The sequence below is a fragment of the Helianthus annuus genome, chromosome 5 (genome assembly GCF_002127325.2).
Source record: "Helianthus annuus cultivar XRQ/B chromosome 5, HanXRQr2.0-SUNRISE, whole genome shotgun sequence".
Lineage (NCBI taxonomy): Eukaryota > Viridiplantae > Streptophyta > Magnoliopsida > Asterales > Asteraceae > Helianthus > Helianthus annuus.
Window position 1 is genome coordinate 121,724,954 of NC_035437.2, and position 21,564 is coordinate 121,746,517.

At 39.2% G+C, this 21,564-nt stretch overlaps 1 long non-coding RNA gene across 1 annotated transcript; it reads right to left on the reverse strand.

The window, feature by feature from the left end:
• Positions 1 to 17,795: 17,795 nt before the first annotated feature.
• LOC110921929 lies at positions 17,796 to 20,913 on the reverse strand. The gene is made up of 2 exons (XR_004892827.1): positions 20,717 to 20,913; positions 17,796 to 19,454 (listed from the first exon to the last, which is right to left on the reverse strand). It is a non-coding gene; the product is annotated as an uncharacterized LOC110921929 (long non-coding RNA).
• Between the last annotated feature and the right edge of the window lie 651 nt (positions 20,914 to 21,564).

The window sequence follows — 21,564 nt, forward strand, 5'->3', positions numbered from 1 at the left end:
TTATCAATGGCAATTATTATGGTGATCATAACTCAATATTCAATTGTATCACCTAATCTTTCCCACTACTCTATGAACATCATGCAGAACTTAAACCTTCACATAAACAACTTGAACTTTTAAATCATTGCAATTCATGGAAGCTTTGGTGTGCTCGACACCCTATATCATTTAATACAAAACACGTAGACATCATCAGCCCTATAACAACCGAATTCATTCATCCCATACAACCCTAGTTTATCGATAGACATTTGTTAACATTCAAGAACATTGGTAGATCACATCAATTGATTTTTATTATCACATCAGGTTTATCAAGACTTCATTATTAAACATCCATAATCATCTTGTCACACAATTAACAGAATTCATATCACAACTAACCATGATAAACCATCAACAATCAAAACGAGTATGAGTATACTAACCGATGAATTATGTGCAACAAAGTGTTGAAACGGAAAGGGGTGGCTTCGAGAAGGTGGTCTGCCGTCGGTCCAAGAGAGAGAGAGGGGGGGGGAGTACTAGGGTTTGTTTCTATGTGTTTATGAGAGATGTATGAGAACCCTATACTACCTTGTGTATGATTTGCAACAAGTGGGCCGAACCCACTTGGGTTTTGTTCCATTTTGGGTTCCAAAGAGCTGGGCCGAGGGAAGTCAGACAATACAAAGGAGTATTTTCGACCCATTGTACAAAGTGTGCGACACAGGGGTCATGTCACACCCCAATATTACACGTTTTACCGGTGGGCCCGGTGGGGGATTATCGTGACGTAGTTGGTAACATTACAGTCAAACAACACAATATTTAAATGCACAGCGGAAGCAAAAGATAGATATATTTCAACTTTAATAAATTGTAATATCAAGTATCACAACAGTTGAAAGTAATCCACAGGTGGATCAAAATAAATAGGAAACATTGTTCAACAGTTTTGACATCCAAGCTTGCGAGACTTATTGTGGACGCTAGGAGAAAGCCAGCATAGTTCGCGTAGTACCTGCACTTAACCTTTTTGAGAAAATACGTCAGTTTACACTGGTAAATACATTCAACCAACTCATTTTGAAAAGTTAAATAAAATTGATTTGAATGCACGAGGCACAAACTTTTTATAACTTGGGATAATTATTTGTATATAATCTTGTAAAAGAATTACATGTTCCTTATGCGTTCAGTAGCCCGGTCCGTAGACCGGGTTAAAGATCAATAGACACACCACATTATTTATTCTTGGCACTGACGGGTGTACGCCTACACCCCGTGCTTAGGTCATGGCCATTTCGTGAAATGATGCCAGGGATATCCGGGACATGGTCATTAACCTCCCCCCCCCCCCCCCCCAAAGGCTTTATGTAGATCCCAAAACGAATCCGGATCACAGTTGTTGGTTGTTTTAACCCATAACACCTATTGATTAGGTGTTTGAGATATGAGAAGTTAAGAAGAATCAAAGATGAAGGTGAAGCTAATGGATTAATGAATACAACAAGTGTTGTATTGAATCCAAATAATAAGATATAACAATAAACCACCTTGGATATCAGATTTGAGCACAAGATCAACACAAGAATGTAACAACACCAATATTCATTGAAGAGCCAAAAGCTTGAGTTTGTTACAAGGCATGAGCTATATATAGTGTTCCTGATTAGCCAGCAAATTTATAAATTTGCTGGAATCTTATCTACACTAGGTCAGGAACTATACTATTAGAGAATTACAAAATAAGCCCTTGCACATTCAAATTAGCTACAAACTATGACTAAACTAATCCAACACAAGTATCAACGATCTCAAAAGTTCTAACAATATCCCCCCTAGATCGTTGCATACTTGTCTTTTCATTCTTCAGTTGTGGCGGCTGGATTCTCTGTAGCTTGCTTCTCAGGCTCTGTTGGATTTTCTTCGTTAGTTGTTGTTTCTGGTGGTGCCTCGGTCTCAGTTGGTGCTTCCAGAGTTTCTTGAATGATTACAGCTTCACAAATAGGTTGATCCTCCTTAGTGGCCTCATATGTGGATGAGGCCGGAGGTGGTGATGTAGTGGTGGGTTCAGTTGCAGAAGCAGAAGTTCCTTCTTTATTTCGTTCGTGTTTCTTCTTCTTTCTTGCTTCCTTTTTCTTATCTTCCTTTTCGTTCCTCTTCTCAATTTTATCAACCAGATCCAGCATTTTCCTTTTCAAATTCCAGGCTCGCTCCACCGCTCTCTGAAATAACGCTGCCTCCTCCATGTTTACGTTACCCGCTCCCACGTTTATACGACTAGCGTTTAATATTGTCAGATCTGAGAGCCCAAACATAAAAACATCCATCGGATCCAGAATACGAATATCTACATTTTCATTGGATCTTATTACAGCTTCACCGGTCCTGCTGTCATAAAACCATTTCTTAAAATTGTTGAGGGCGACAGGAACTTCTTCTGGGAGCTTGATCATCGTGACAACTTTGGCTGGGTTGATCACCCACGTCACTTTTCCCTTTCCGGTTACTGGATCGATGGTTGTTTTTGAGACTCTGCGTCTTGGACGCTGCGGAGCATGATTCGGGAAACCCCTGTTACTTTCCTTGGCAATTATTCGCTCGAAATCCCTCCCGATTCCTCTTGCTTCAGGGTTTAATATGTCTAGACGACCAAGTTCCCGTAGATCCCACCTGGGAAGTGAGAAAAGATCAAATCCGATCTGGAAATACTGGATTACTCCACCACGTCTTTTCACTACAAACATTCCTCAAACATTGTCGTACATCCAGCTGATGATCTTATCAGTAGCTTCAGTCTTTTCCACTGTTATAACTTGATAGAAATCCGGGAGCCGTTCTCTCTCCTTCTTGAACCATTCAGGGTGCTCAGGAGCGAATGTTTTTCCATTCTCTTGTTCATAGAGAACTTCGTCTTCAAGACCCCATTCGAGAAATTTTGCCGGCATATCATCTCGATCCACAGCTTCTTCATCACTTTCGTTTCCCTCAGATACTTTGTCGACTGATTCCAAACGCTTTTTCTTAGCTTCAGCCTCCTTTTCCTTTCGAGTATTTTCTTCTTCCACGAACCCCTCAAAATCGAAGATTTCTTCAAAGGAAAACATGGGTTTTACTTTCATTTGCTCACACGTGTTCCTCATCATTTGATACATTTTCTCCAACCCCGCTTGCTGGAATCTGATGAACTTGGACTGTTTATGTGACAACTCGTAATTTGAACCTACTTTCTGTAACACTACGTGCTTACGTGAGCTACTTTAATCAAATGAATGCATGTTTACGTGATATGTGTTTCTATTGTATGTTACGAATTAAATGCTTGTATGTATGTTACTCGAACTAAAACCGCACAACATGGATCAAGCACACAAGGCCATTTGGGCCGTAATCCTTGTAACCGGAACCAAGGGGCAACCCAAGTGGGGTTCGGCCCATTCCCTCTTTCCCTCTTGTACACATATAAGCAAACACCCTTAGGGTTGTTTTCTCTTTTGGTTACAACAACACAACACACACAAACTCTAGTGCTCTCATCTCTCTAAGCCGGTGGCCATCACTTTCTTTTCCCTCGAAGACCTTTTCCCGAATCGGATCACCTTCTATCAATCGGTTAGTGCTTGATTATTCGTAAATGATGATGTGATTGTTTATGATTATGTGTTAGAATTCATGAGTGGGGATGTTTACGTGATAATCGGATATCTTGCAATATGTTGTTCGGATTCTTGTTAAGATGATGTTGAACCGAATGCTTGTTAAATCGGACATGTTTATGTTAAACGTATGTTGCCATGATTCGGGTTACATGTCATTGATTTAGAGCCGTATAGTTGTTAATCAAATGATCCGGTTGCATATTATGTTGATATTGAATTACTGTTCTTGTTGATGATGTTTTGAATATGTAAAATTGTTAAAACATGGTGTTTGATCCGATTTGTGAAACTGATAAGTTGTTAGCTGGATTTACGGAGTGATGGTTGCTGTGTAATCATGGAAAGTTGTTACCTGCACTGTTGCGACACCGATTACGAGTCGGGATCTCCCGTTGCGACTCGAGACCACACACGGTTGCGAGTCCCGTTGCGACTCGAGACCACACATTCCCGGCACAAACCGCACGAGCCGAGACCACGGTTGCGAGTCATGTTGCGACTCGAAACCGGACCATGACAAGCCGAAACCACAGTTGCGAGTCCCGTTGCGACTCGAAACCTCCTTCGTTGCGACTCGAGATCTCTAGTCTCGACTCGAGACCCTTTTACACGTACACTTTGTCATTGGGCCTGCACACTGTTACGAGCCCAACTGATTGGGCCAGATACTTGGACTCTGCTTGTTTACGTGATTGTTTACGCTGATACCTATACGTGGAATGTAATGTCGAATACTTGTACAACCTGTTACAATATGTATGGAACATAAGTGCACTACTTGTATACGAATCTGACCCGCATAATAACTGTGGTAGGACGTGGTTAATCGCTCTATAACTTAATTGAACTGTGTGTAGCATACCGAGCAACCCCAGGTGAGTTCATTGCATTTTCTCAAGCATGCGTCCCGGTGGTTGGGGACAACTGGTAAACACTTGGAAGGGAAACTATGGGTAAACAACTAAATCGGTTTTGGTTATTGCCTGGAGGGCAATGGGGGTAATTAGTTGATAGCGCTATTAGGTGGGAAACCTCACACCGGGCCGTAAGGACGGGCGTGAACTAATTATCTGGTTAGGGCTATGGTTGTTAGAGGCACACTCCTCGGATACATATGGGCACACTCCCTAGGGTATCTAACGATGGCAACATAGCAAACGGTCGTTAAGGGGTACCCACTCCCCGGATACACATGGGCACACTCCCTAGGGTATCTAACATGAGCAACATCGTAACGCAGCATCGAATTGCATTAACATATATCTGGTAACACAACACGTTAACAAAACCTTGCACTCACCAGCGTAGTCTGACGCACTTGTCTGCATGCTTGTAGGTCATTAACACTTGGAACATGGACTTGCTATCTGGGAGTGCTGGAGTGGTCATGGATCGATGCTCTTGGATTAATTTACATTGGATACATTGGTTTTAATTATTATTATGAAACAATTGCTAAACGATTTATTAAGTGCTTCCGCTACACAACACTTTGGGATTTGATATTATGTTTTATTTAAGTATTTACTATTGGTTCAATGTGATTGGTGGCTCGAACTCTGATGCGTAACACGCCTCGCGGGATTTCCGCAAGTGGGATTTTTGGGGGTGTTACAGTTTAGCCATGTATGCAGTCATTTCTTTGTTTTTCTTCCTCTGATCCTTGATCTTTTCCCTTAGAAGGTTCGTGTCGTTTACTTGATTCTTTAGCAGACGGATTTCTTTGGCAACTGAAGGCCCGGTATCTTTGATCAGCTTGTCGTAGAGTTCTTGAAAGGGACGAACCCTTTGTGGAGGTACTGGAGACTTTGAAATCCTTGTTGGCTTCACAGGAGACACTTTAGAAGGGCCCTTGCTCGCAGATGCTTCCTCGGGGTCTACAATCATTGCATCTACGAAATCATTCAACGATTGAACTTCCTCAGTCACTGTTCTTGGTCTTTCTGAGGCTGATATCTCTTTTCGCTTCAACTTCTTTTCTCTTTTCTCCTTTTCTTGCAAGGCGTGAGTCGCTTTCAAATCTTTAATGTGCTGGCGTTGTTCTTCTGACTCGGCCGCCCTTATGCCTGCCTCCATAAATCGTTCAGTGCTTTCCGACGCCCTTTTCTTTTTGGGTGGTTCGTCTTCAGCCGCCTGTTTTTCTTTCCTTTTTCCTTTAGCATGTTCTTCTTTTGCAGCTGCTTCGGCTTGAGCTTGAGCAGCTCGCTGTTGTTTTTCTCGAACAGCTTCCTTGTACTTTTTATATGCTTCCTTTACCAGAGGTAATTTCTCAGCTCGATACATCCAATCATGCAGCAATACCCATTCATTGGTTTTGATCTCGGTGTACTGATGGCTAGTGGGGACGTGAAATTTGTAAAGGTTTCCATCGTTTGGAAGATCCTTGTATTGATCATTGATCAGCATCTGAATGAATCTTGGATACATCGCCCACGTAGCACCACTTGCATTTTCAAGCATATAGTTGAATATTAAGCCAGAGAGATTAAACTTCTGATTTAGACATAAATTCAGCATGGCTGCAACCATTCCAAGTTTAAACCATCAAAACGACCCTTTCGGTGAGCCAGACTCATAGAAATAACATGAACAATGAACCTCCAGTCTCTGGTGAGTCCTCCTCTCTTGATCTCTTTCTTTTGACGGAAATCTCCAACATAACCCATCCCTTGAAAACCATCCAGGATATCATCTTGACTCAGGCTTAATGGATCTTGATCACTGTCTCGTAGCTTCAGAACCTGGCATATCCGCTCTTCAGTCACCTCTACTCTTTTGTTGCGAACAGTCGACACTATCCCTCTTTTGTTGTTGATGGTTTCTGCTTTTGCGTTTTCCCTGAATTCTTGTATGTGAATGTTGTAAACCTCAACTGCTGTCTCCACAGCTAACCGATTCTGCTGGAACGTACCCATCTAGTCACATCTTCAAAATCTAGAGGCACTTCATCCAGGTTGATGCTTTGATTATGTTTCAACGTTTTATCCCACTCAAGAATCTTCACCATACTGCACATGGCACGTAAAACGAGGCAAGTTAGAACGAAAAATTTACACAGGAAACTATGCACAAAACAGTATTTACAAACCTTAGACAAGATTATAATAAATATTAGATTAAATGAATTTAAAAGAACATTTAAAATTATAAAAATTTGACTTAATATCGCTGCCAGGTCATGTGATATCTTCGCTGGTGCCGGTTATCGAGATCCGGACACTAGATCAGGAACACAGATTGGTCATTGCTGACTAGCCTAATTTCGCTAGCGAACATAGCGATGACAAAGTCTCTTTTTCGGAAACGACCTGCCAGCGAAGACGATAGACTAGATCGCTACACGAGCGAATTAGACTATGTGGCTGGATGCTCGAACTCGCGTTCGAGACTTTTGATCATCGCTGTCATCGCTGAGGTTGCTTACAGACCATGCTCGAGTCATCGCTGAGGTCGCTAGTGCCTGCTTTAATTTCGCTAGCGAACTTAGCGATGTCATGGTTTCTTTTCCCACACCGATTCACCAGCGAACACAATAGACTAAATAGCTACACGAGCAAATTAGACTATCTTGCTGGGTGCTCAAACTCGCGTTCGAGACTTTTGATCTTCCGCGACCAGGGTTAAATCCGCTGTCTTCGCTGCATTCATCATCAATTTCGCTGGCATCAAACTTTTCTTATTAAACCCTCCTTAAAAACCCTAACAGTTCATATCCAAACGATTTAGCATGGGTTTTGCACGATTCTGAGCATATGTACTCGCTTTAAAGTCGGATTCTACTCGGTTTTCTACTTGTACATCTAACCTAATCAACAAACTTGTGGTATATCAAGAACAACCAAAAACCCACACAATGTATGAAGCATTAACCTTTAATCCCAACCGATCAAGAAGCGAAAGCACCGTTCAAAAAGCGAAAACAGCGATTTAGTGAAGAAGATTACCTGATAATCTTGGTTGGAGTTGAATCTTGTGTCAATTTTATGAGAAAATCCGGTGTTAAACAAGAGAGAAGATGAAAGAACCGCTTGTGAGAAGTTTTGAAAATTTTGAAAATGACTGACGGTTAAAAAAATATCTATATATGTGAGTTTAGATAACCAGCGAAATTATAATTTCGTTGGTATCTTAATTCCGCCGCCAGATGCATGATATCAAACAATCTTTAATTTCGCTCGTTGATTTCAAACTTTCTCGTAAAACGTGCCCATTTTTTATTAAAATACTATTTATTTCGAAATATTCACAATTTTGCTAAAAATTGGGCCATTTTGACTCCGAACTTCAAATTTCTTGCTTTGGGAGATTCCATTTAATGCAAATTTCCTTGAAATATCCGACGCTCATCGAACTTACCTGCAGAAGATCATATTGCCAACACTCACCAAATTCTTTATATATTATTATTATTATTATTATTTACTAACCAGGGCACAAGAAAAACTGCCAGTATATTTGTCCACTTAAATCCATGCATCCTTCTTTCAACATGCCTTCGGAGAGCGCTTTTATCATGTTTTCAGTAATATTGACAAGTCTTCGATGGCCCCCACACAAGCTATTGAGAATAGAATCATTACGCCCTCGTGAGTCCCACATCAGGACATACCCCCGCGATCAAGGTATGCACAAAGATTCCTCATAACAGGTGAGTATATTGGTTTCATTCTCTTCAACGATAGAACGGAGATCAGGTCTGTACTTTCGTACAACAGAGATCCCAAGAGCTATCGAGGGTTAAGATAGATAGTTCGGTGAACAGGTCAGTACCACCGTACAGCAGAGTTACCAAACTAATCTATCAAAGGATTTTGGCCAAAAATGGCGCTTATTATGGATTTTGGCCAAAAATGGCACTTATTAGAGAGGGTTTGGCCTTTTTTTTAAGGCACTTATTATTAAAAGAATATCATAGCGTCTAGGTCAGCATGTATTTGGATGCAGCAGAAGAACGACTATGATATCCTCCGAATGAAATACCAATATAAAGACCCGAAATCTCAGACTTTGGCAATCTGTTAACGCAAGATTCAAGACCATTAAGCCCTATGCCGCAATGTGTTACCCACTGAGATGCGTAATGCCTGAGAAAAGCCAGAATTCTTGTGTAGACATTATGTTTTGCTCCCTAACAGCAGTTTACTCGTCGGTATTGCTGAATCTACCGACACGTCGTTGCTTGGTACCCTGATTTCCATTTGTGTTCTGTTTAGCAAGAAATGACAAAGTATTAGCAATTTTCCATCACTTCCTCTAGCAGGAGTCAGACATAAGCCTTCGTTTTTGGATTTTCTGAATATATCCCCCCTAAAATCTTTATTTTCGTGAGTCCATTTGCCCGAAAATAAAATTTTAATAAGAAAATCTTTTTGGTGGGCGACGTTTTCCGATACTTGTTTTACTTTCAACAAACATTTTTTTTAACAAATTTTGATCACAAGATTCATTTCCAGTCAAGGAAATTGACCATTTCCAACCAGGTTACCAACTGGTTGAATCGGGTTTTATCGAAGGCTTTCGTGAAGATGTCGGCCCGCTGCTGTGTTGTATCCACTGGCACCACTTGAATATATCCCTTCTCGTAAGCATCTCGAATTGCATGGATTCGAATCTCGATGTGCTTTGTTCTTGGGTGGTGTATGGGATTCTTCACAATTCCTAGACACGCTTCATTGTCGATGAATATAGGAGTCTTCATGATGTTGATTCCATAATCCAGCAACTGATTTTGTATCCAGAGAACTTGTGAACAGCAGCTGTAGGCCGTGGTGTATTCTGCTTGAGCGGTTGAGGTGGACACCGTTGTTTACTTCTTGCTTTTCCATGAGATCAAACGATTTCCCAAGAATTGACATCCTCCTGATACAGACCTGCGATCTACTTTACAACCTGCATGATCACTGTCAGAATATGCAATAAGATCAAAATTACTATCTTTAGGATACCAAAGACCTAGTTTCGGAGTTCCTTTGAGATAGCGGAAGATGCGCTTTACAGCGATTTCATGGGATTCCTTGGGATTTGTCTGAAATCAAGCACAAAGACAGACTGCCCACATGATGTCCGGCCTGCTAGCCGTCAAATACATCAGAGAACCGATCATCGAGCGATAAAAGGACTTGTTTACTGGTTTTCCTTGAGGATCCAGAGTGAGCTCTGTCTGAGAGGCGAACGGGGTGCTTGCAACTTTACAATCGTTCATGTTGTACTTCGTGAGAATATCCCGAATGTACTTTGCCTGATGAATGAGAATCCCATCCACCTTTTGCTTCACTTCTAGCCCTAAGAAGAAATTCAGCTCTCCCATCATGCTCATTTCGAATTTTGCCTTCATGACGGTCTCGAATTCTCTGCACAATGCCTCGTTAGTTGACCCGAAGATAATATCATCGACATAGATTTGAACCAGCATTACATCCTCCCCGATCTTTTTGCTAAAAAGAGTCATGTCGATCTTTCCTCTGGTGTATCCACACTCTAACAGGTATGTGGACAAAGTCTCGTACCAAGCACGTGGAGCTTGGTGAAGACCATAGAGCGCTTTGTCCAACTTGAAGTATCGTCCTGGAAAATGAGGGTCTTCGAACCCTGGAGGCTGACATACATACACCTCTTCCTTTACTTTCCCATAAAGAAAAGCACTCTTGACATCCATTTGGAAAACTTTGAAATTTCTATATGATGCATACGCCAGGAATATTCTGATTGCTTCCAGTCGTGCAACTGGAGCAAATACTTCTTCGTAGTCAATTCCTTCTTCCTGAGGAAAACCCTGTACCACCAATCTGGCCTTGTTCTTGATCACCACTCCACGATCATCCATCTTGTTACGGAAGACCCATTTTGTGCCAATTGGAAACTTTCCTTCAGGTAAATCTACTAGTTCCCAAACTTTAAGCTTTCTGAATTGAGATAGCTCTTCCTGCATCGCCTGGACCCAACTGGAGTCTTGAATAGCATCTTCAATGTCTCGTGGGACGGATTGCGAAAGGAAAGCTGCGAAGAGACCCTTGTTGATGCTTGACGACTGCCCGCGTGTACGTACTCCTTCTTCGACAGCCCCTATGACGTTTTCAAGAGGATGATTTTTATTGGTCTTGTATCCGGCATTTGTCAGAGATTCAATCTGCTGCGGAAGGTTGGTGAAGTGCTCATCCACGTAAATCACTGGTGGATCATCTTTTTGAGTTGGTTCATCCACATTCGCCTGTGAAGAAGAAGCACCGTTGTCTTGGGTGTTCTCAGGCGAAGTGTCACCAGTTGCTTCATTCACAGCCAGAATGGGGTCAGCAGATGATGGAGATAGACGGGTGGTAAATGGAGTTAAACCAATGTCAGATGAGTCAAACAGTGGTTCAACATGTGTGTCTTCAACAGGCTCAGTTTCTGGAACTACATCCGGAATTTCAAAGGTGTTAAAAATCACACCCACATCATAGAACCAATCAGGAGTACTTCCGGTGTTGGTGTAGTTTCCTTCTTGAAAATCAACATAGTAGGATTCGATCACCATCTTTGTTCTTTTGTTGTAAACACGGTAGGCCTTCTGTGCGGATGAATACCCCATGAAGTAGCAGATATCACCCACTGCTTCAAATTTGATGAGATTTTCCTGAGTGTTAAGAAGGGTGCACGAACAGCCAAATGGTCTGAAGAAGTCAATGATCGGCTTTCTTTTGAAGAGAAGTTCGTATGCAGTCTTTCCATGTGGTTTTACAATTAGTACCCTGTTTAGAACATAGCATGCCGTATTTACTGCTTCTGCCCAGAAGATGATCGGAAGCTTTGAGTCCACCAGCATAGTTCGTGCAGTTTCGATCAGCGTTCTATTCTTGCGTTCAGCAACTCCATTTTGTAGGGGAGTTCTGGCCGCACTGTACTGGAGATGAATTCCCTTTTCAGCACAGAAGGATATGAAGGTCTGATTTTTGAACTCGGACCCATTGTCGCTTCTGATCGACTTCACTTTCAATTTGGTCACATTTTCAATCAGCGGGATGAATGTTTTGAGGACTTCAGCTGTCTCTCTTTTAGCTTCAAGAAAATAGACCCAAGAGAAACGAGAGAAATCATCTGTGATCACCAAACAGTAAGAACTTTTAGCAAGACTTTTAACACTAATTGGACCAAAAAGATCCATGTGCATCAATTGAAGAGGCGCAGTGATCGTATTCACTGCTTTGGACTTGTGCGATTTCTTGTGTTGCTTTCCCTGGGCGCATGCTATACATTTTTCAGAAAATGAGAATTCTTTAACCGGAAGACCTCTTACTAAGTTTAACTTAGAGAGTTTATTCATATTTTTAAAATTAACATGCCCCAATCGCCTATGCCAAAGCAGTGATTCCGATTCTGAAGCCTTTGAGATTAAGCAGGTCAGGTTGTCATTTGTCTTGGCATTTTTCATGTTGAGCACGTATGTGTTGTTTTGTCTTGAAGCAGTGAGCATGATCATTTCAGCAGGAACAACATAGCCGGGCTTCAGAAACAAGCATTCCATTTCATTGAAAAGCACCGATATTCCTTTATCACAGACTTGTGAGACACTCATAAGATTGTAACACAATTCTGGAACGTAGTTGACGTTCTCCAACGTGAGTGCTTCAGACACTACATTTCCAACTCCAATGATCTTTCCTCCTTTCTCATCTCCAGCGAAAGATACGAAATCACCATCAATGAAGCGAAAGTTCTTCAGAAGTTCCTTCAATCCAGTCATGTGTCTCGAACATCCGCTGTCTACATGCCAGATATATTCCATGAGCATCCGAAGCCATTTCTGCAGTTTATTCTGATATACAAAAAAATATATACAAATTAGCTAGATTTAGGAACCCAAATTTGCTTCATCTGGCTTCTATCGTGATTTTGACCCACATTGACCTCTTTTTGTTTCCAAAAATATGCAGTTGACTCAACCAGATTTTTAACAAACTTCTTAAGATAATTTAATTGATATGTGACGTTTGTAAGAAAATCATGTTCTGGTTTGGAAAACTTTTTGGTCTTACAATGTTTCGCTGTATGTCCTAAATGACCACAGCGAAAGCATCTTTTATGTCTGGGTCTTTTGGTGTTAGAAGATAATGTATGTAATGAGAGTCTTGAGCTTTCTGCTTTCTTCATTTTCTTGTCCACTCTGCTTTCATCTTCTGAGTATTCTTCATCATTGTCTGAATCGGACAAACTTTCAGACATGTTTTCTTCACTTGAGCTTTGCTCTTCACTGTCTTCGTAACTTGATTCATCACTGGTGAATTGATCTTCATTTGAGTCTTGGTCTTCAAAGGCAGATCTTGAACATTCGAAGCTTTTATCATTGGTGGATAGGTCTTCACTTGAACTTTCTGATCCTTGCTCGTCTTCTGAGGCAGTAATGTTTGAATCTTCATTGCCATGATCTTCAGAGACACTCTTTTCTGAATCTATCACACCTGTTCTAGAAGGAATAAATTCGGGAATTTCCTCTGTGAGGAATTTTCCGAAACTATTCTTTTTCAATTCTGGCACAAATATAGGAGATTCACAGGCAACTTTATCATCACAAAACGCATAATTTAAATCATGACATTCAGACACACAATGTTCACGATCACGGGTCTCAAATGTAGGCACATGGCCCTTACAGTCATCCGAAGATTTAAATTTAGGCACTCGGCCATTACAGTCATCCATCCTACTTAAACTATTACAATCATCCTTAACATTGTTTTTCCTAGAACAGTTCCAGGCGAACCAGTTAACGGTGGAATAACTGTCGCCTGAATGTCCAATTCCTATTTTAGACCCGCCGCAGTCTCCATCCTCATCGCACACATCTTCTTTACACACAATGGGATCTGCATTGCTTTTAGAACAGTTAGCGGTTGTCTCATTTTCACAAAAATCATTCTGTTCAACAGAGGCCTTTTCATTGATAAGATCGTTTTCGGGATGAGGAGTCGGCATAGGCACATAGTTTTTGCTATGTGGAGGAAAGAAAAGTTTTCTTTCATTTCCGCGCCTATCCTTATACCCAATCCCGTCCTTCACAAACGTTGGTCGCTGGCAGTTTTTAATGTCAGTAAAGGCCTTTTAACTGACATTCCATTTATCTATTATAATTTGTAATTTATTCTTTTCGTTCAAAGCTTTTTCTAATCTTTCTGTAAGATCGTTAATGATAAAATCTTTTCTAAATACAAATTCTTTAAGAGTTTGCATTTCAGCTAATGTTGAGTTCAACTTTCTCTGATATGCAGCCTCGTTCTGTTTAAGCTCGTTGTTAAATTTTAAAGCTTTGTCTTTTTGTCTTTCAAATTCTAGATTTAAGAATTTATAATGTGCCACGACATCAACGCATGCAGGTGTGCATAATTTTTCTTTGAAACTAAGTGGAATACTGTTTACCAAGTCCTTGTCAGCCTTCTCCTTTGATGAATCTGCTTTCATTGCGGCTGCTGGGACCTTTTCCTTGCCCTTCTCAGATGCCTCTTTCGAAACATGCTCCTCTGCTTGACCACATTTCTTTTCCTTTTCAGGCTCCACTGAAGTCAGAATACTTTTCAAACCTTTGTCAGCAGTATTGTCTCCCTTTGGAATTCCAGCTGCCTGCTTCTCAAACTGCCTTGATGAGGATTCACCTGAGATCTTGGCCATCAGAGCTTTGTTGACTTGCTCCTTTGCTTCAGTAATTTCTTCACTCCAATCATAGTCTTCGACGACTAAGGCTTTTGGCGTGCTAGGAGACGCGTTGTTCTTATTCTCTTCAACTGTGATTTGCTTACAGCAGGAGTGGTTTCACTGTTTCCTTCTTTCAACAGAGGACAATCACGCTTGAAGTGTCCTAAATTCTTGCAGTTGTAGCACCTAAGTTTAGATTTGTCAAAGCCAGCTTTTCCAAGACCCAAACGCTTTCCTGTCTTGTCTTGAAATTTCTTTAGCCTCAAACTAATCATGGCCATTTGCCATTTCAGATCCATTTCCTCCATATCATCTGGATCAACCTGATACATGTCTTCAGCAGTGAACATCTCCTTTTTCAGTTCTCCAGACATTAGGGCTTCATAGCTGCTCAGAAACGTGTTGAAGAGTTGCCACGTTTTCAGTGGACACTTTCAATGCTTGAGTGTCGACAGTGATAGTCTTCTCAACAAGTTGTGGAGCTTTTGATGCGCTTGCGGAAGCATTCGCATAGATTAAGTCGGAGGCTTGTGGAATGGTGCCCCCTGAAGCAAGAAATGCCACTTTTTTCAATCCAGCGGAGGTTTGAGTTGACTTTGGTGGGTAACCAGCAGTGTTCATTTCTCTTTTGTTTACATCCATTTCAAAAGCTCTTGGGTATTGATCAGATCGGACAAAGTGACAGGATTTGGATTGTTGAGGAAATCTTTCTTGATCATCATGCATTGAAGGCTCCATTCCTTGGGAAGTGAATCTAGCAGCTTCTTTATTGCAGCACGATTTGTGACAGGATTTCCCGCCTTCTTCATTTTGGTCATCATATTCAGAAAACGACTGATGTGGTTAGAAAGACTTTCTCCACGAACTCCACAAAACATGTCATACTGTTTCTGCACCATATCTCTCTTGCTTTCGATCAACTCTTCATTTCCCTCATAGTACTCAATCAATGCATTCCAGAGTGCATTTGCAGTTCGGTGTTCCTCAAACATGTTGCAGTCGTTGGTTGATAGAGCCATGGTTAAAGCAGCGTGAGCACGACGATCACGTTAGATAAGAGCCTTGTCTTCATCAGTAAAGGTAGTAGCATCATTGTTAGCAACTACTGCATCTCCTCAAACGACCGTTGGAATATGGGGTCCAGCGGTGACAGAGAGCCACAGATTGTAGTCCGTGTACTCGAAGAACGATTGAATGCGAGTTTTCCAAGTGCTAAAGTCTTCAGCACCTTTCAACTTTGGTGGACGAGTGGTGGTTCCAGTCTCAAGTTCCGCTTGAGCAATTGGACTTAGTTGATTCAACGACATCTTAGCTTGTTTTAGACAAAAGGAATTGATCAGACGTTAAATTCGCTGACAAGTCACAGAAAACCGGTGATGAACTTAATTTCGCCGAAAACCTTCGCTAGTATTTTGGGCAGTCCTGCACGAGCGAGCACGGTAATTTCGCTGACAAAACACAACACAGACAATAGTTAGGTTAATTCCGCCGATAACCGTGATAAGAACGCTGTGGTTCAGTATCACAGTTCTCGAAGTCGCCTTCGATAAGTTTGCTCAAGGGACACTGGACACTATTTCGCTAATGATCAGTAATTTCGCTCGAATGATGATCGGCGAATTTAGTGATTCTGCGATGAGTTTCTCAACGATTTGATTTAATTCGCTGTATTCAAAGCTATGTTCGCTATCTTCAAAAAATAATTTCGCTATATTCAAAAATTGTTCGCTGACTTCAAGCTAATTTCGCTGGACAGAGGGTTTTACACGAACTAAAACCCTCTAATCACCCAAAAACAGCTCAAAAACCATGTTTTGATACATCAAAATGTCCAAAATGACTCCCTAATCATGTATTAACAACAACCTATCGATTAAACACACCAAATCAATCCATTTGAAGTCCAAAAATTTGAAAACTTTGAAACTTTTGAAAAACCTTCAAAACTATGAAAAATCTCAACAAAAACACAACAACCAAGAGCACTAAGGCTCTGATACCAAATTGTAGATCCCAAAACAAATCCGGATCACAGTGGTTGGTTGTTTTAACCCATAACACCTATTGATTAGGTGTTTGAGATATGAGAAGTTAAGAAGAATCAAAGATGAAGGTGAAGCTAATGGATTAATGAATACAACAAGTGTTGTATTGAATCCAAATAATAAGATATAACAATAAACCACCTTGGATATCAGATTTGAGCACAAGATCAACACAAGAATGTAACAACACCAATATTCATTGAAGAGCCAAAAGCTTGAGTTTGTTACAAGGCATGAGCTATATATAGTGGCATGAGCTATATATAGTGTTCCTGATTAGCCAGCAAATTTATAAATTTGCTGGAATCTTATCTACACTAGGTCAGGAACTATACTATTAGAGAATTACAAAATAAGCCCTTGCACATTCAAATTAGCTACAAACTATGACTAAACTAATCCAGCACAAGTATCAACGATCTCAAAAGTTCTAACACTTTAAGCAAACAAAACATTTCAAAACGGAGCATATCAATGATTTAACCTCTAATCGATTAAAGATTCAATGTCCGACCAAGCGGTATTTTATATACCATACCCCAAGCCCATATAGGGAAGATAAGTTAAAAGTATTTACATGACAAAATGGTTTTAAACCCAAATTATGCGTTTAATTACACTTAAAAGGCTATTTTAAGCGATTTCCGGGTTATACAGGAAATCTGAGTTTTTTGATCAGGTTATATAGTTCAAAATACTTTATTTATTATATAAAATCAGTAGCAATTGGATTTGTGTCAAAATATTATGTAGAACTCGTTTTATGCCCGAAAAGGGTATAATCGGTGTTTACCGAATCAAGGCCATAACCTTAGGTTATGAGCAGGTTAAAAATAATTAAAAATCTTTAAAAATCTCAAAATTTTATATTACATCGATGGGTAAAATGTTTGGTGCCAAAAGTTGGGTTTAGATAGGCTTTATGCTAAGTGCGCCGTTTAATTAACAAAAGCTTCTTAATTGCGCTATTTAGCATAACTCCTATTCTGGACCTCGAACTGTTATAAAACTTTAGGGACATGTTTATAAACTAATAACAAAGATTTTTGCTCTCTCACTTTTAAAAAATTCTCGTTTTATGGGCAAAAGGGCATTATGGTCAACATTTAAGCATTTAACGGAAACGTGCAATTTAATCGGACAATCAACGAACCAGTCATAGAGGGTTATAATATCATGTAACCTGGTCCTAAGTAAGTCCTAAGGCATCTCTAAACCCTACTAAAACGGATCAGAACTGAAGTCAAAGCAAAAGTTAAAGTTTTACGACTTTCGGTTCCGAATCGGGTCTAAACAGAAAATTGTCGGATCAAACAAGCCTAGACCAGTTCTTATACTTATTAGCATGATATATGAGTGGTAAAATAGGTTACACGTCTTCTACATTGTTAATTACATTTTAATTCGAAAATCATGCTTCTGTTGACTTTTTAATACAAACTGTAACAACCAGGTTATAATTACAAATTAAATGAGTATTTAGATTTAAACATTCTTGCTCAAATACGGGTTTATTAAAACTTTTCTAGACTTGAAAGTAAAACAACTTAGTGTAATTAAATTCGTCGTTTGAAATGTAAAACGACGACAACTTGCGAAAGCATGTATCTTTATCGTGTTCGGTTCTTCGTTAAGCTTGATCGTCTTCCGGCATCAAAATGTACCTACATTTCATAAACGTGAAATGTTTTAGTCATACTTGGTTTAAAACGTATTCAAACGGGTACACGAAAGGAGATTCAACAAAAATAGCTGGGCGCTACCGTAACTTACGGTAGCCACCGTAAGTTACGGTAGCCACTGGGCATTCAGGGGCTGCCGTAAGGCAGTACATCTTCAGCGTAACAACTTTAGTTGCTACCGTAAGTTACGTTAGCTACCGTAACTTACGGTAGCTGCTGCATGTTCTTCATGCTTTGCATTACCACGTTTCTTATCATATAATTTTCCACCATGGCTGAAATGATTGTGGGTTTACTATGATAAACTATATAAACCGAGTTTTTACACTTCAACTCATTATTTACGGCAAGACTCAAATAGAGCCATTTGGCCAAGGTATTACATCTTTCAACTTCTATATTTGTCCTAAGTATTTGTCTAACCAAAAAAACTCGTTTCCAAACAACCTTTAGGGGTTGTTTGCTCAGTTGGACTTATAAGGACGTTTTGGTCCATTTTGGCCCTTCATTAACGATGAAAGATTTTTGTAAACAAGTTTGACCCATAAGCCTTCTTCTTAACTATGATTTTGTTTGAAAGGTTATTAGACCTTTCAAACGTAATGGCCATCGTTCGTAACATTCGGTTTACCTATTAAAGTAACCGAAATCTATTTTAGACTCCGATTAACTCTCATTAAACCTTACGTTTAAATGAGAGTTAATCTATTATGCGTACCTGGCTCAGATCATTATATTGACCCATTTAAATACCTTGCCTCAATAGCCGCTAAGTGTAGCGATGTAATTATCCATTCGATAACTATTTCTGTAATCATACAACTCAACAAATCATTAGTCGATATTGTCAAAGAGTGATATTTTCACCTTTTGACCCGTTTGGTCTAGATGACCGATTATATTGGCGAGATGAAGCTTTTTTGCCATCTCGTCTACACGACTCGCTCCGATTTACACCGCACGGTCGTTTTTAATTGTAATTCACCTCTTAATGCTTTTGGCCTATTAAGGCTTACGAAATACGTGCATTTCAAAATGAACAATTATTATCAACAAGTGACCGAATTACAATTTTTTTACCCTTAGTGGTTATCATGGTTTACCTTATATGGTAACCTTTAAAAGTACTTGTTTAATTCGTCATAATATGATCGAATCACCGATTTAACTCATTTTTTTTTACCATCAATACGGTCTCTTATCCTAATTGGTTATCTTGTTCCGTACGACCACACGCCGGAACACCATATCTCAAATTCCCATTTGTCTTACTCGTAATCAATACGACAAAAGAACATTCTAAAATATATGACTAGTGTAAGCTATACTTACCTTGCATCTTTGCGAGCTTCATACTTGAACTTGTATCCATTTGACCCGTTCATTTCCAAGCTCCTACCTAGCTTGTCAGAGTCAAACTACCATATCATATCCACAAGATGATTAGATTAGTCAACCATTAACATGACCATCACACCTTATGGATTCACAAACTTATTCACCAAAGTATGCTATTTATTCAACAACTATTTTTTTTTCTTTTTTCCATAATTCTTTCCTTTCACTAACCGTTTGACCCGTTAGTCAAGTTACTTATACAAACTAGTTAGTAAGTGATTTTGAACACTTTAAGCATGTCATATAAAGTGTTATTTGTTCCTAACAATAAATACTTCATGACTAAACAAGTATATGCAATCATATGTCTTTTTTTCGGATTAATAATAACATTATTAATGTGCAGCGATTTTCTATTCAGCTACTGTAATCGACCATTATGACCCATCTAAAGTCCGAACTAGATTAACATGTTCAAAATGGATCGTAGAAAACTTCAATACCTTCGCAAGCATATAAGGTACACCTTCTAACGAATTTTCTATGATTTTATATGATTTTTATAAAATCAGCACAGCAACTATATTTTCATTTTTCAATCAGCTTTTAAGTTTTCTAAACAGCAGTTTTAATCACATTTTTGACCTCTTTAACAACCACATTTGTTTCTTATTATTGAAAACAGTAAAAATTACTTCATAAGCTTTCCGAAAAGGTATAGAACACCCAAATCGGATAAACGGTTGATTTTATATGATTTTTTTTAAGATTAGTCAAAATCCATATAAAAAGCTATGGAAATCATGCTTAGGTTCCTTTCAAATTCGACCCAAACCATCAAATGTAACCCATTTCCATGGCTATAACCCTTATTAAACTCTTGGTAATGGTTAGAAACCTATAACACAGTGATTGTAGGCTAAGAGATGTCAAAAACATCATCTATTTCAGCACTTTAGTTTTCATTTAGGCATCCTAACAAACACCTAGTGTGCATAATTTTACATGTTTACTAACTAGTTCATAACTAGTTATTTTTACTAAAGTTAACATCAGTTTGGTAATTTCACATCAATTTTAACATAAACAAACCTGAAATTGCTTTAGAGAATTCAAATTACACTAGTACAACTATCATAATCCTAGTGTCTTCATACTTCTACATCACCCACTTAACACCTTCAATGGTGATTATGGAATTCTCAAGTATTGAGCATAATTTCAACAATCTAATGACTAGGGTTTATTCCTAGACACTATTTCATTCTAATTCCATCTAAACAACATTCATGCATGATTATCAAATTTCACAAGTATCATCAAAATATAATTTTTGACATACCTCTTGATTCTCTAAGCTTGGTGATCACAATTTTAGTAAAAGCCCCAAATTTTCTAGCTCGATTTCCCTTCGATTTACTGAAATTTCGTGAGTTTAGGGTTTCAAAGAGAAACCCTCTTTTGCTCTCCTGTACGTTCGACCAAGACACACATATGTGTGTGTGTTTTTGGTTTTTATTAATTTTATTCACTAACTTGTATCATTTTTCCTTTTTGGTCCCTTTAGTTCCAGTTTTATAAAAAAAAGGGTACCAATTCATGCTTCGTTTATTGTTTTAGACAATTAACTAACTAGGTAAATCATTCTTAGTTACTTGGTGGGTTCGAGGTAGTCATAACCTGTTTCGTTTTAAGTCCCGTTAACTCGGGTCTCTTTTGAACTTTGTTCCTACAAAAGTTTTTATTCTCTTTTATCTAATATTAGGTTTATTTATTTAAATCCTAATACTTACCGGGTTAATTTTACCACTAACGGTATTTTACCCGTTCTTTAATATTTACGTGGTTTGATTACCAAACCTGTTTTTGGGGTGTTACAAGTCTACCCCCCTTAAAGAGGTTTCGTCCTCGAAACCTTTATTAACTTAAATCATCGAGTTTAAACTCAATGCATTTGATCCGAGAAATCTTTTAAACATTACTTATACTTTTAACCAGTTGTTAGTATTACCGGAAAAGTATGGTAATATCTTTTTGGTTACTAATTGTCTACGTATCTCATACGACATAGTGCAATCTTGAAATAACGTAACCTCGTTATTTCCACTAGTCTAGTTAACTTAGCGATATCCATCGCTTTCATATATCATCGGATTCTTTATAAATCCGTTATTTTGGCCCGTTTAGTCT